Source organism: Echeneis naucrates, chromosome 2 (genome assembly GCF_900963305.1).
Source record: "Echeneis naucrates chromosome 2, fEcheNa1.1, whole genome shotgun sequence".
Taxonomy (NCBI): Eukaryota; Metazoa; Chordata; class Actinopteri; order Carangiformes; family Echeneidae; genus Echeneis; species Echeneis naucrates.
The window spans coordinates 3,236,253-3,249,870 of record NC_042512.1 but is presented as its reverse complement, the minus strand read 5'-3'; the positions used below and the strand labels follow the sequence as shown (position 1 = coordinate 3,249,870).

At 40.8% G+C, this 13,618-nt stretch overlaps 5 non-coding genes across 5 annotated transcripts; 1 reads left to right on the top strand and 4 right to left on the bottom strand.

Moving 5' to 3' along the window:
* Positions 1–8,423: 8,423 nt before the first annotated feature.
* On the top strand, positions 8,424–8,497 carry trnan-guu (transfer RNA asparagine (anticodon GUU)). The gene has a single exon. It is a non-coding gene; the product is annotated as a tRNA-Asn (tRNA).
* A 1,123-nt stretch (positions 8,498–9,620) lies between these two features.
* trnai-uau (transfer RNA isoleucine (anticodon UAU)) lies at positions 9,621–9,694 on the bottom strand. Its single transcript has one exon. It is a non-coding gene; the product is annotated as a tRNA-Ile (tRNA).
* A 1,328-nt stretch (positions 9,695–11,022) lies between these two features.
* trnae-cuc (transfer RNA glutamic acid (anticodon CUC)) lies at positions 11,023–11,094 on the bottom strand. Its single transcript has one exon. It is a non-coding gene; the product is annotated as a tRNA-Glu (tRNA).
* Positions 11,095–11,823: 729 nt separating this feature from the next.
* trnal-uaa (transfer RNA leucine (anticodon UAA)) lies at positions 11,824–11,934 on the bottom strand. The gene is made up of 2 exons: positions 11,897–11,934; positions 11,824–11,869 (listed from the first exon to the last, which is right to left on the bottom strand). It is a non-coding gene; the product is annotated as a tRNA-Leu (tRNA).
* An 885-nt stretch (positions 11,935–12,819) lies between these two features.
* On the bottom strand, positions 12,820–12,891 carry trnag-ucc (transfer RNA glycine (anticodon UCC)). The gene has a single exon. It is a non-coding gene; the product is annotated as a tRNA-Gly (tRNA).
* Between the last annotated feature and the right edge of the window lie 727 nt (positions 12,892–13,618).

The window sequence follows — 13,618 nt, the reverse complement described above, 5'->3', positions numbered from 1 at the left end:
TGCTGTATCATCTGCTGCCACGTCTCTTTCCAGAGCTACACAGAAAGATTCAGACCTGCTGACTTCACTAAACTAACTTCACTGGTGTAACTTACTAAGTTTGACTTTAGATTCTGACAACACAGAGATCGTGATCATCACATGAAGACCAAACTGATACAGCCCTTCAACACATCAACTTAGGAAGTGAAAATTCAGGGTATTAACTGTGACTGTGGCTGAAGATGGATCAGACCACCTGAACTAGTTCACTGATGAATTATTCCATCTTTAAACCCTGTAAAGACAGAGTCCATGGAGGTCCAGGACTGAATCTTATTAACTTTGGTCTTTGTGATTAAGTCACAGCTGAAATGATCTGGAAAACCTCTAAATATTAAACTTTTCTTTAGGATTCACTGTAGATGAAGAAGAAGGAGCAGAAATGTTTTGTAAAAGTCTCCAACAGACCATATTCATACAGAACATATCTGTTGAGGCTGATGGATTATTGCTCTGTGGTGAACTACAACTCCCAGTCCTCTCCCACTCTCTCCCACCCCAAACCTGTTCAATCCCAATTCAACTCCTGTCTGTCACAGAGTAAAGCTCTACTGGTCTAAAGAGTGCAGCTTCAAACTCAAGTCTTTGTTGGTGTCTGTTGTAGTCACTGGATGAACATTTACACACCATAAATATGGAGTCCAGGTCTGTGTGATGATGTTTGTCAGACTTAAATCTGAGGAGAAAAGACACAAACACACAGTTTGTTCCAGGAGTTTTCTATGAACAGCAGAGAAACTGATAGACAAGCTTTGATACCTTTAATGAGTCAAACAACAACAAATGATCAGCTTTTACCTTTTTTCTTTGATAAAGTCATCCATAGACCGCTTACGCTTCATGGAGACACAGCTGGATCCAGCAGACTGTTGTCCTCCCTTAAAGTTAAGAGGATGACCTCTAGACCGATCACTCTTCATGGACACACAGCTCAGTTCAGGAGAATCCGGTCTTGACTTCTGGTTGCTAGAAAAAACAGAGTTGACATTAAAAGAATTAACCAAAAAAAGTGGGCAGAAAATTATAACTTGAAAATAAATCAGCCAAGTCCAGCTTTCATTTGTATAGCCACAAATCAGCCAGAATATTTTATTGTGCAATGTTTTTATTGTTGTTGTTCATTTTAATCACATTTACATGTCACTTTGACTGTTTGGATATTTTTCATTTGACTAAAATGAAGTATTTTGCATAGAGTATTACTGACTTGTGCAAGTCAAATAATAATAATGATAATAATAATAATAATGATAAGAAGAAGAAAAAGAAATATCTCTCTACATGCAGGCAGCACAGCAGCATCATGGTTAGTGCTGTTACTCCACAACAGCCATGTCTGTAGGTCTGAGTGTGAGTGTGGCAGATTGTCACTGTGTGTTGGCCCTGTGATGGACTGGTGAATATGAATGAAAGAATCTCCACATCCTGGTTGAGCTCCCAATGGAGACAAGGATAAAAAAACTGAAGCAGTAAAAAATTTAAGTGACAGTGAGAGTGAATAATGATGGAGCAGTGATCTGAGTGCTGAGCTCTGACAGATGGACAGTTAGAGATCCTCATCTCACCTCTGAGCTTTGGTCTGACTCTCATGTTCCCCACACAGAGTGGTTTTAGAGGGAGGGGCTCCCTCCTCTCTGTCCTCACACTGATTCATAGCTGAGCCTCCACCTTCACACAAACACAACAACAAGATTCATTAACACAGGATTTACATCAGAGGACACAATCATCATCATTACTGTCATTAACTTCAGCCTTTAACTCCCAACAACAAACTGTTTGACTTTTCTCTCTCCGTGTTGATTTCAGTCAGATTGTGTTATAAACAGAGAACATTCCTGATTCATGTTTATCCCGATCTTCAATGTTATACATTGGCATTAACACTTTATTTCAAGCAAACTCAGATCACCATTTACTTTTTACAGTCCAAGTTGAAGAATTATGGATCTTTGACACAGTTATGATCACCATAACTTGGCACATTTCGAGGTCTACAATTTTAATGAAATACATTTTTGAGGGCCAAATCTTTCCATCAGAAGCCAAGTAAAAAAATAAAAACAACACAAAAACAAATAGAACAATTACAACTAAACCAGTCTGACCTGTCAGGAATTGCCAGACCAGAGGAGGTGGTTCTCTCATCTGATGAATATGATAAATCTTAAACATTTGTTTCTTTGACACATTATTTAAATAGTGTGTCTCCACAACTTCACATAGAAATCAGTCTGATCTGTCAGTAATCAGGAAGTTTCAGAGAAATGTATCTCAGATCTGATGGTGCTTCTTCTGTCTGTCCAGTAGATGGTTGTATCTGACTGTGGGATGTGTTGATGGAATTGTGATTTAATTCATGTAACCTTATTGATCGAACAACTCATAAAAACAAGGAGTGCCGCTTCTTGGTTTTGTTATTAATAAGCAACAGAGCTGAGACAAAGTTTTCAGGAGATACAGACCTTGAATATTACATATATTCAATCAGTGTTCTCATGGATTAAAATGATAAACAATAAAAAATAATTTTCCAAAAAAATATTGATGAAATACCAAGCCAACACTGATCATGGAAAGAACACTATCAGCTAATTAACATTAGTTAGCTGTAGCGTATTTAGCTTCAGTGTAAATTATCCGGATTAATGTTCACTATTTACACCTGTCAACCATAAAGTCTGAAAGTATGATAGGAAATAATACCAGCTGTTCCTAATTGCCTTTCCCCATAGGCTTCAATACAATTACACTTATTTTAAAACCAATGCAGTCAGTTTGAAATTGGTTTAACTTTTCAGACTTAGTACAGTATGATCAGAAATCATGGTATTGAGATATTTACAGATCAGCTCTGTTGATTCTATTAATGGCCATGAATACAACTGATCCTCAAATTATTGTCCTTTAACTCAAAAAGAAACTATTAATATTATTTGTACACATCTGAAAGCAGCCAATCAGCATCCAGAAAAGTTCTCCTGTCCAGGCAAACAGTGAAACAACACAGTGTGATCACAGTGATCCTGTTCAATACAATCTAATCTATTTTACAACCAGTGGAGTCAGTTTGACATTGGTTTAACTTTTCATACTTAGTACAGTCTGATCAGTAATCATGGTCATTAGATATTTACAGATTTGATCTGATTCTCTCCATCATTACATGACACAGGTCTCTCATGTCTCATGAACATGGAAGAAACAATTACCGAAGCAAACAATCTTCATCTCTGACAGCAGCTCTACCTTTTGGCATTGATTGATTTGTAACCCCTAATGTTGCATTTATCACATAAAAGTTGCATTTGTTTTCAAATCTGTATTGATAGGAAATGGATTATCTTGGTGAAATTAAATAATACATTTGCTTTACTATCCAAACCCTGATACTGTGTTTCTGAGAAATCACACACGGTTTCTGGGAAGACAAGTCTGTGTTATTGTCAGAGATAATTAATGATGTTGATTTTTTTAAAGAACAAAGACAACATATCTGAGCTGTCAGACCAGTTCTGTCATTAAAATGTCAAAAGTTGGCACACCCTGTGGTGGTAATGTATGAGGAAAAAGGAGGAGTCAATTCACAAGATCAGTGCTCCGTTGATGCTATTTATGAGCATAAATAGAACTTATCCTCAAATCATTGTCCTTTAACTCCAAGAGAAACTAATAATAATAATAATAATAATAATAATAATAATAATAATAATAATAATAATAATAATAATAGTACACATCTGAAAGCAGCCAATCAGCATCCAGAAAAGTTCTCCTGTCCAGTCAAGCAGTGAAACAACACAATGTGATCACAGTGATCCTGTTCACATATTTACAGATTCTCACCTGCTGAAGTCACTTCAGAGAGAATTTCTGACACTTTCCAGCTTCATGTGAAGACAAGAAGCTGCTTGTTCTCCCTCTTCAGTCCTGGTGTCTGTTTGAGCTGAGGAAAAGTTACATCCTCATAACTTCAGACTCCAAAGTATGAAACAACATCAGATTTAAAACCGCTCCAACCTGTTTTGGAAACCTGTAAAAAGGCAAAATGACTCCAGACTATGTGGAAAATGGCCCGGGATTGAATAAAGAATAATGCCTTACATTTGAAAGACCAACACCAGAAATGTCCCTTGCACCTTTAAAACCCTCAGTCCTATTAAAGTAACATCCCCCTATTATACAAAATTTCAGTACTGACTGTAACGGGTGTTAGGTCAAACCCAGTACAGCACAGACTGAGATCAAAGAAGGAACAGTTGAACAGTTTATTCTGAAGCCCCCTCTGGTGAGGGAATCCAGGTAAACAGGGGAGAGGTGAGGGGCCGGCAGTCAGAGGAGTCAGAGACAGACGGTGGTCAGATAGACAAATAGATGTAATTTATTGATCCCAGAGTAGGAAATTATCATGTCACAGCAGCAAGACTCACTGTACAGTATGTAACAGGATAGTAATAATAACAAAATATCTAATATATATATATAATAAAAACTATAAACATACAATAACTACACAAACTATAAGAATACAATGACATATAAGGTGCTATAGTTACAGTTTGTTTTGTTTTTATATATCAGAGATGTGACTTTTCTCTGTCAGACAGATGAGAGTTATTGTACAGTGTGATGGAATGTGGCAGGAATGATTTTCTGTATCTGTCCCTTCGACAGCGGAGCTCTAACAGTCTGTTGCTTATGTGTCAGGTTATATGTCAGGTTATGAGGTCAGACACAGAGAGGATCAAATCCAGACAAACAGTCTGGCAATGAATGTGAGACAGGTTGGCATGACGATAAAGATAATCTGTCAGAAAATGAGTGGAATGAGATGGTAGAACTGATTAGGTGGGTGCAGCAGGTGAGTGGAAAAGTGCAGGTTGGGGTGGGCAGATGGATCCACATATCAACAGTATTGATACCAAGGTCAGTAACAGTACTGGATCGATACTAGTGTGATGAAATTGATGTTTTTGTTGCAGTCTCTCTTTTATATATGAAACACATGACTTGAATTTCGAGTGTGTGTGAGCGCAGCTTCTCTCTCAGTCCTAATGTGCATACAATGTTCCCCCACACGAGATATAATCTGTCAGAAAATGAGTGGAATGAGATGGTTGCACTGATTAGGTGGGTGCAGCAGACGGGTAGAGCTGGGCAGGTGAGAAAAGAAGAAAACCAGTGCAGTGTGACGTCTTTGTGTTGATTCTATCATAGCGTGCATTTATGACCTTTCCCATGGCAGAACTAACACAGACTAACAGCTTTCAGTTCATGACACGCAGACAACAAACAATATGAAAAGAACGTTTTAATACCATTAACTAAATTAAATTGAAACAACTAACAGCAGGTGGTATAAATAAACCCACTGGCTTGACATGGTTTTCTGGAGCGTCCTCTGCAACCAGACCAGTTCAGCCACACTGACAGTTTCCATGTGTAAATTTGAACACTGTGGTCGATTTGGGAGGAGGGAGAGGACGGAGCTCACAGCAGTACCTGCTGCTGCTGCTGATAGAGAACTGCAGAACGATGTGTACTTTCACGAGTTTGATTCCCGGCCAATGCAATGTTACTTTTTACTCCAACTTTTTAAAATGGAGCTGCTCTACATGAAAAGCAGCACTGACAGGTCTCCTCCATCTCACTCTTACTTAAGATGACTTCCAGGCCTAGATGTTGCAGTCTCATTATATGAAAGCTGTGAGTTTGACCCTCACATGGGGTTCACCTGTGCTCATCTGTTCCCCTCACACAGGAAAAGTACCCGGAAGGGACCAGCTTTATTTAAGAGCACAAACAACTAACCCTAACCCAACTAAATAAAATGTACATCAACCTAAGAAAACTAAAAAAAGAATAACTCACATACCTGCATTGTGGAGAAGAAACATTCACAGGTGCTGACAGGTTTTTCTCCTACATGCCCTCTGTGCTCTGTAACACCATGAACACAGTCACTACATGGCTCCTGTTAGCATCCAGTCTCAATAGCACACTCTGGCGTTATAAGCTAAGTAGCAGCCGAGCAACTCATGCTTCTCCACTTCTCCTCTAATTGGCGAGATTATGCATGAAAATAACAAAATATACAGTTTTACAACTTAACTCTGTGATTACACCATATTTGTAAGTATTTTTATCTAACTTACTTCAATTTGCACAACAAAAACGAAAAAAAAAAAAAAAAAAAAATACAAAGACCATCAGAAATGCGTAATTTTCTGGAAGGAGAGTCGCGAGCAAGAGGAAATAATATGCAGCGCAAGACGGTAAGTGGAGATTACAAAATAAAATATGCATTCTACTTCCGGTGCTTCGCAGACCTCCCTCCCGGCATTTGTGTATGTTTTAAACCTTAACATCAACATCTGTAACTGTAAATTCCTTCCTACAATATTAACACTCAAAAGAATAAAAGAAAGCATGACAAAAAAAAAATACTGTCCTTCAAAATAAGAGTGTGCGCTTCACTGCCATGTTGTTTGTCTCTGAAACCACGTCTGTGTCGGTCAACACGTGTGCTCCTCACAGTTGTGTGTCACTTCCTCAAAGGTTTGAAGTGATGTGTGAGTCTGAAGCGCTGCTGCCTTTTGTGACGTCACTATCACAAAGGCTAAAAGTCCGATCAGGAAGTGTGTCCCTCGCCGGGTGCGGTGGCGCACGCCTGTAATCCAAGTTACCGGGAGGCTGAGGCTGGAGGAGCGTTTGAGCTCAGGAGCTCTGGGCTGCAGCGGACTATGTCGATCGGGTGTCCGCACTAAGTTCGGTATCGATATGGTGCTCCGGGGGGAGCCCGGGATCACCAGGTCGTCTAAGGAGGGGTGCACCGGCCCAGGTCGGACACGGAGCAGGTCAAAGCCCCCGTGAATAGACGCTGTAGTTCAGCCTGAGTAAGACAGCGGGACCCAGTCTTTATGCTGCCACTATACACACAACACGACCTCATCTTTTATTTTCACTGAAATCCTCCACAAACTGAAGGACTCTCCACCTGGAGCAGAGGACCAGACATCAACAAAATCTGACTTCATTCATTTTAACATTAGAAAAAAGCTGCAGCTGCCACCAGATCAGGAATTTAAAATGAACAGATTAAAGTAGAATTCATATGTGTTTTAAATTTTACTAACTGTAGCAGTGAGCAATAAAAGCATAAACAACAAAATAAAGGAATATTATGTTGCTGAATGACAATTGTGGTGTGCAAAACCATGGACACTATCAACATTTCCTCCTTCCAGGGCTTGTTGGTGTACAGGTATGATTCTCATTCAGAGTGCAAGAGTTCTCAGTTTCAAATCCTGAACGAGCCCCTCATATGACATTTTGAATGAATTTGCTTTAACTCTTTATGAATGTCTTCTTCTATGACAGATACAGTTTTCCACCCCATTAATGTTGTTCACCCCTCTCCCCTCGTTTATCGTTGTTCTTTATTGCTCAATCATTTCTGACAAGGATTCATTTTCAAGTCCCACCTGCCCCCCAAAAAATGCCAATGAAATACACCAACCTTACAATTTTCAAATGTAATGAAGTAACATCAAGTAACATGATGTTCTATCTGTCATCAGCTTAAGTGGTCCGTGTCATAAAGGTTGAAGTTTTTTATCTGTTCTGATGACGATTGGAAATGTCAGTCTATTGTTTATCGCTTGTTAGGATCCCCGTTAGCTGTCACTGAGGCAGCAGCTACTCTTCCTGGGGTCCAAATGAAAATGCACATCTGCAGTCAAACAGGTAGGTTCAGGTAGATGCAGAGTCCTGAATTAAAACAAACCACAACAACAACCTCAGCTGTAGTATACACATTACACTTCCATCACCAGATCCTCTGTATATACATGTACTTCAGAGTGGTTCTGTGGCTTAGCTGGTCAAAGTGTCTGTCTAGTATACAAGAGCTCCTGGGTTCAAGTCCCAGCAGTACTTTGCTTTAGAATGTGACACATTGTTGATATAACAAGCTGGCAGCTGAACCTTTTCTTGCCTGGACAAGCACTGAGCGAGGTGTCGTATTCCACCCTGAACAGTAAATGTTTCAGCTGTGTGCTGTACCTATGATACTTACATTGAGGTAACTCATCTGTACATGTGAGCCATGAAGGCCAGCACGTACTTTGGCCTGTGAGCTGTGAAGCATCGGACACAAAAACACACAAAGACAACACATGACGCCCTGAGAGACGATACCTGAGCAGGAGAACTAGTCACTGCATGTACAGCTGCTTCTTATCTGGAGTTTTTTTCTGTCATCTATAATAAAGTAGAAAAGAGACACAGCTCCACAGTAACAGAGGTGTGCTGCTGTAACGCTGAGTGCTGGATTCATGTTCCGTTTATGGTTTTAGGCTGTAACAGGAACTGGTCATCATGTCTCTGTGGCGCAATCGGTCAGCGCGTTCGGCTGTTAACCGAAAGGATGGTGGTTGGAGCCCACCCAGGGACGTGTTTTGTTTAATTCACTGGTATTATAGTTCACACATGGAAGACTGGAGGATTTTAAGTTGATGCTCAGTTATCTCCATCTAGTGGACAGATGGTAGAAGTTGATTCCTGAAAAGAGGAAGTGACTTTTCCTCAGATCAAACTGTTGAAGGAGAACGAGCAGCTTCTTCTCTTCACATGTTTCCTCACTGACTCAAATAGATGGAGAATGTCATTTATCACTTCCTCCAGTAATGTGTACAGTTGTCACTGTGCTGCTCCTGACTCAGTGATGCTGTTGGATGCTTATAGGGCCGCCGTTCTTAAAGTGTGGGCTCTAATGACTTCTCATTATTGCTTCCATGACCTGGAAGTGGAACTAAAGGTGTGTCCCTATCACCGGCCTTGATAATGATAACTGAGCACCAGTGAGTGCTCTCCTCCTCTTAGATGAGTCCTAACAACAGCACTCAGCTGTGTCTCTCCCCAAATGGGAAACTTGGTCCATAAAAGGAAGTAAACGTTGTTGGCAGGATTCAAACCTGCACGGGGAAACCCCAATGGATTTCTAGTCCATCGCATTAACCACTCGGCTACAACATCCAGCCTGGATAGTTTCCTCCTCAAAAGACAGGGCACCTTCTTGTTGTGATCGATGCCCACATTCTCCACAAGACTTCAGCTCTTTGGAGATACAGCAACAAGTGAACTAAACACAGCAGGTCTCTGGGTGGACTTTGGAGCCTTTTGGTAAACAGAAGCAGGACTGTTGTTGTGTACGGAGCTTTGACTGTTACCAAACTGTTACCTGAACAGGTGAAGGTTCATTCTGATGGAATGAACTGTTTCTACACAAGCTGCATGAATGTGACACAGAGCTCATGTTTAAAGTATTTTTCTTCAGTACTCTTATTGTGTATGGAGCTCTGACTGTTAACATAAGTGCAGGTGACCTAAATTCAGCAGCATCATCAATGTCCTCATCTCATCCAAAAGGCTTCATCAGAGAGATCGGTGTTGCAGGAGCTCAGAAGCTATCTGGTTAGCTAATGCTGCCAGACCATGCGGGGGATGTAGCTCAGTGGTAGAACATGCACTTCCCATGTATAAGTGTTTCCTATCTACAACATCTTACATTATGAATGAGGCACTGCTGGGATTTGAACCCAGGATGTCCTGTTTATAAGACAGGCGCTTTGACCAGCTAAGCCACAGCACCACTCTGAAGTACATGTATATGCAGAGGATCAGATTGATCATTCACTACAACATCTCACATCCACAGCACTCTACTCAACTGTTCTTAAACAACATTTAATAGACATGATTAGCAGAGTCCTCCTTGGAAACTTAAGTTTGTTCCATCTAACTCAGCTGTACTCAGTCAGCCTGTACAGATGATTCAGTAACAGCTGAGTTATCTTTAGTCCAACAACTGCTGTCCATTTCTACCACAGGGAGCCACAGGCTTTAGAGTTTTCAGTCCTAACCCTTGATTGTCAAGCAATCATATTCCCATTTTATGCAGATTTTTCATCCACAACACACACACAACAATCTTGAATTGTTTAATTAAATCTAAAACTGTTATGAGTGACAGATTTAGAGTGCTAACGATTACACCATGGACCATCCAATTTTTTACTGTATTTGTATTTTTACTTTTATCATTTAATATGTTTTGCTGCGTTTCAACTCGTTAACGCTTTAAGCTACAGAAAGAACAAGAGCAGTCGCACCACACAAGCATTTCAAAATAAAAGCCAATTTATATTAGTTTATTTGTATCTTTAGCTCAGATGTAGCAAAGCGCAACAATGCTGTCAATAAAGAACTTTCCTATTCGTGTTACTTGAAACATTTGGTGCAGTAGGCAGCACATCAGTCTCATAATCTGAAGGTCATGAGTTCGAGCCTTATACGGGGCACAACTTTAGTTAATAATGAGAATTTAGTGGTTGGGACTAGAACCTCAGTTCCTTTAACGTGCTTCGATGATATTTTAGACGTCTATGGACCATTTCACCACTCTGCATAGACAAGTATAAAGAATAACACAACAAGTGTCATCTCACTATTTTCCAGTTTAAATGCACAACAGCAGCATCCAGCTTCTCTGTCAGAGAGTTGTGAAGTTCTGTCTCTGCATCAACACCATGAACCACAAAATTATCATTGCAATCTCTGGACAAGAGAAACAGTAATTTATGTGGTTGTTGCTGATCCACTGACCTCCTCGACCTCCTTAATTTTGTAACCTCTGCCATGAATCCATACAAAAAAAACAAAGACTTGCTGTGTTTAGTTCACTTGTTGCTGTATCTCCAAAGAGCTAAAGTCTTGTGGAGAATGTGGGCATCGATCCCACTACCTCTCACATGCTAAGCAAGCGCTCTACCAGTTGAGTTAATTCCCCTGCCATGCTAGCATGCAAGCTAAGCTTTGAGAAAAGGCTGCTATAACAACATCAACCGGTTTCAAAGCTTTTTCGAGAGAGTTCAAAATAATTCAATTTTTCAATCATCTGTATTTTTCAGTAAAAACACTTTCCCTGACCGGGAATCGAACCCAGGCCGCGGCAGTGAGAGCGCCGAATCCTAGCCACTAGACCACCAGGGAGCATGTAGACAAGATACCTTTGTCCCAAAACCTTACAGCAGTAGAGGTGAAAGAAAATCTGTCATTTCACACAGTGAAGGTTCCAATGTGAAACCTTAACCTGTAGACAACCTGTTTTGTCCACTCCACACGTGTGAGCAAGTGCAAACTCTATGATCTTAAATCTAGCAGCTACTGTCAGACAGCTTCTGAGCTCCTGCGACAGCTAAAACACCAATTTCCCTTCTCCGCAGCACAGCATGAGCCACAAAGTTACTGTTGCTTCACTTTACAAGATACTACAAATAACACAACCAGCCAACCTCACACAGCTCCATATCATAAGGGTTAGCTCTCCTGACGACTGCAAGGCAACAGCTGGGCTTGTAAGCAAAGGAGATGCTGATTCTGTGATGTCACAAAGGTTCTAATGACATCACAGAGATCAAAGACTCCTCCCATTTTTTCTCATGAACTCCACCATAGAGTGCACACTGTTAATGAAGCTCAAAAGGCAATCATGGTACTGCCATCACTTCCTGCATTACAGCTTTTGCTTGCAGTCTCTGGACGAGAGAAACAGTAGTTTTGTGTTGGTTGCTGTGTTAAGATGGGAACTTGGTGATTGCCCTTTTTTAACAGAAGACAAACTTTGGGAAGAGTCATGATGGTCAGGCAATGATATTAGAGACCCTTGATTGTCAAGCAATCATATTCCCATTTTATGCAGATTTTTCATCCACAAAAAGTTGTCAGGAGTGGGGTTCGAACCCACGCCTCCATTCAGAGACCAGAATTCCCCGCTTCACAGGAAGTAGTGTAACTTAAGTCTGGCGCCTTAGACCACTCGGCCATCCTGACATGTCTCCAGCTGCCACTCTCTGATGAGGAAAAAGTTAATGCTAGCTCATCCTTTCTTTATGGACTACAAAGATCTGACATCCAAAAATTCAAAAACACCCACAAATAATCATTCCTGTATTACAACTTTTACCTGAGTTGAACGGATGGAAATTCGGTTGACCGCTTTGTACAGGAGATAAACTTTGGTAAGAGTCATGATATTGCCGACATAACACTAAGGGCTCGTCGGGGATTTGAATCTGGGATCTGTTGCACTCTCAGCAAGAATCATACCCCTAGAACAACAAGCCATTAGCTCCAACTACACACTTTTTCTGAGGGGGAGAACTTTCAGGTCATCAAAGATCTCACACAGAGCATAGATCATACACTTCAACATTTATAGTTCAGTCAGAGAACCAAATCTGCAGGACAACCACAAGAAGCCCAATTTCCATCTTGCGAAACCCAATTTCATCAAAAGAAGCCCAATCTGGCAACAAATTAGAGCAGTTTAAACAGAATTATCACATAATTTGTCCCTCACCTGTCTCTGTGACACAATTATCAATGTGTTCGGCTGTTCACTGAAAGGATGCTGGTTTGAGCCCACCCAGGGACGTGCTTTGTCTTATCCACTGGAACTTTAGTCGACACATGGAAGATTTGATCTGGAGAAGGTGTATGACCGGGTTCACAGGGATGTTCTGGAGTATGGAGCCATCCCATCACTATATGACAATAAGCTTCCCTTTCCCCGAGACAACTACAGGGTGTAACAGATGTACAGCTGTGGTGAGGACGGGTTACAGGTCTGTAGCTGGAGGACTTTGGCACCATCGGCCTGATTTTGGGATCTCAGGAAGGAAAACACAAAGTTAAATTGTAGACACACAGGTAAACTGCAATGGCCGGGAATCGAACCCGGGTCAACTGCTTGGAAGGCAGCTATGCTCACCACTATACCACCATTGCATGGAAATGGCCACAATCACAGCCCTTTTGTATGACTCAGAGTTTATTGAACCTCCTACCTGGAATACCCTGCAGGTGCATGATAACATATTTATGTCATGGGGTCAGTAAAGAAAGGCATTTTCCCTGACTGGGAATTGAACTCAGGCTGCACAACCATTTTTATGGACTGAATTTCCATCAAAGGCTCACATGCTGAATTAGAACGCTGTCAGTGGAAAGAATAGTTTAGCTCTGAGTTTTGATTGCACATCCGGTGCCAGTAGATGCATCTGTGAGGGTACCGACTGAGACCTAAGGTGCATGATAAGTTTAATCAATGACCTGTATTCAAAGCCATTTTCCCTGTCACCCACATGTATACTCAGGTAAAGTATGATATAATTACTGACCCTGTCTTCAGTGAGAATGTGGTCAAACTTCATTGCTACAGCCATGCGCCCCCTCTTTGCAGGGAGGATTCTGGGGGTCAAGGGTGTATCTGTTGTCCATTGCAACACAGACAGACACAGACAAAAAAGAATAAATAAACAAAATGATCCAGACAAACAGTTGGACAAACAAACATGTTTGTTAAAAATGTTCTAATATGTTTATGCCACTGTAAACATTACTGTCCTACTGTATGATAAATATGGTGGGAAACATGTTGAACTCAAAGCATCTCATAAACGCGGTGTGTAACATTTTGAATGCCATTAAAGTCTTGCTGCTAATGGCTCGTTGG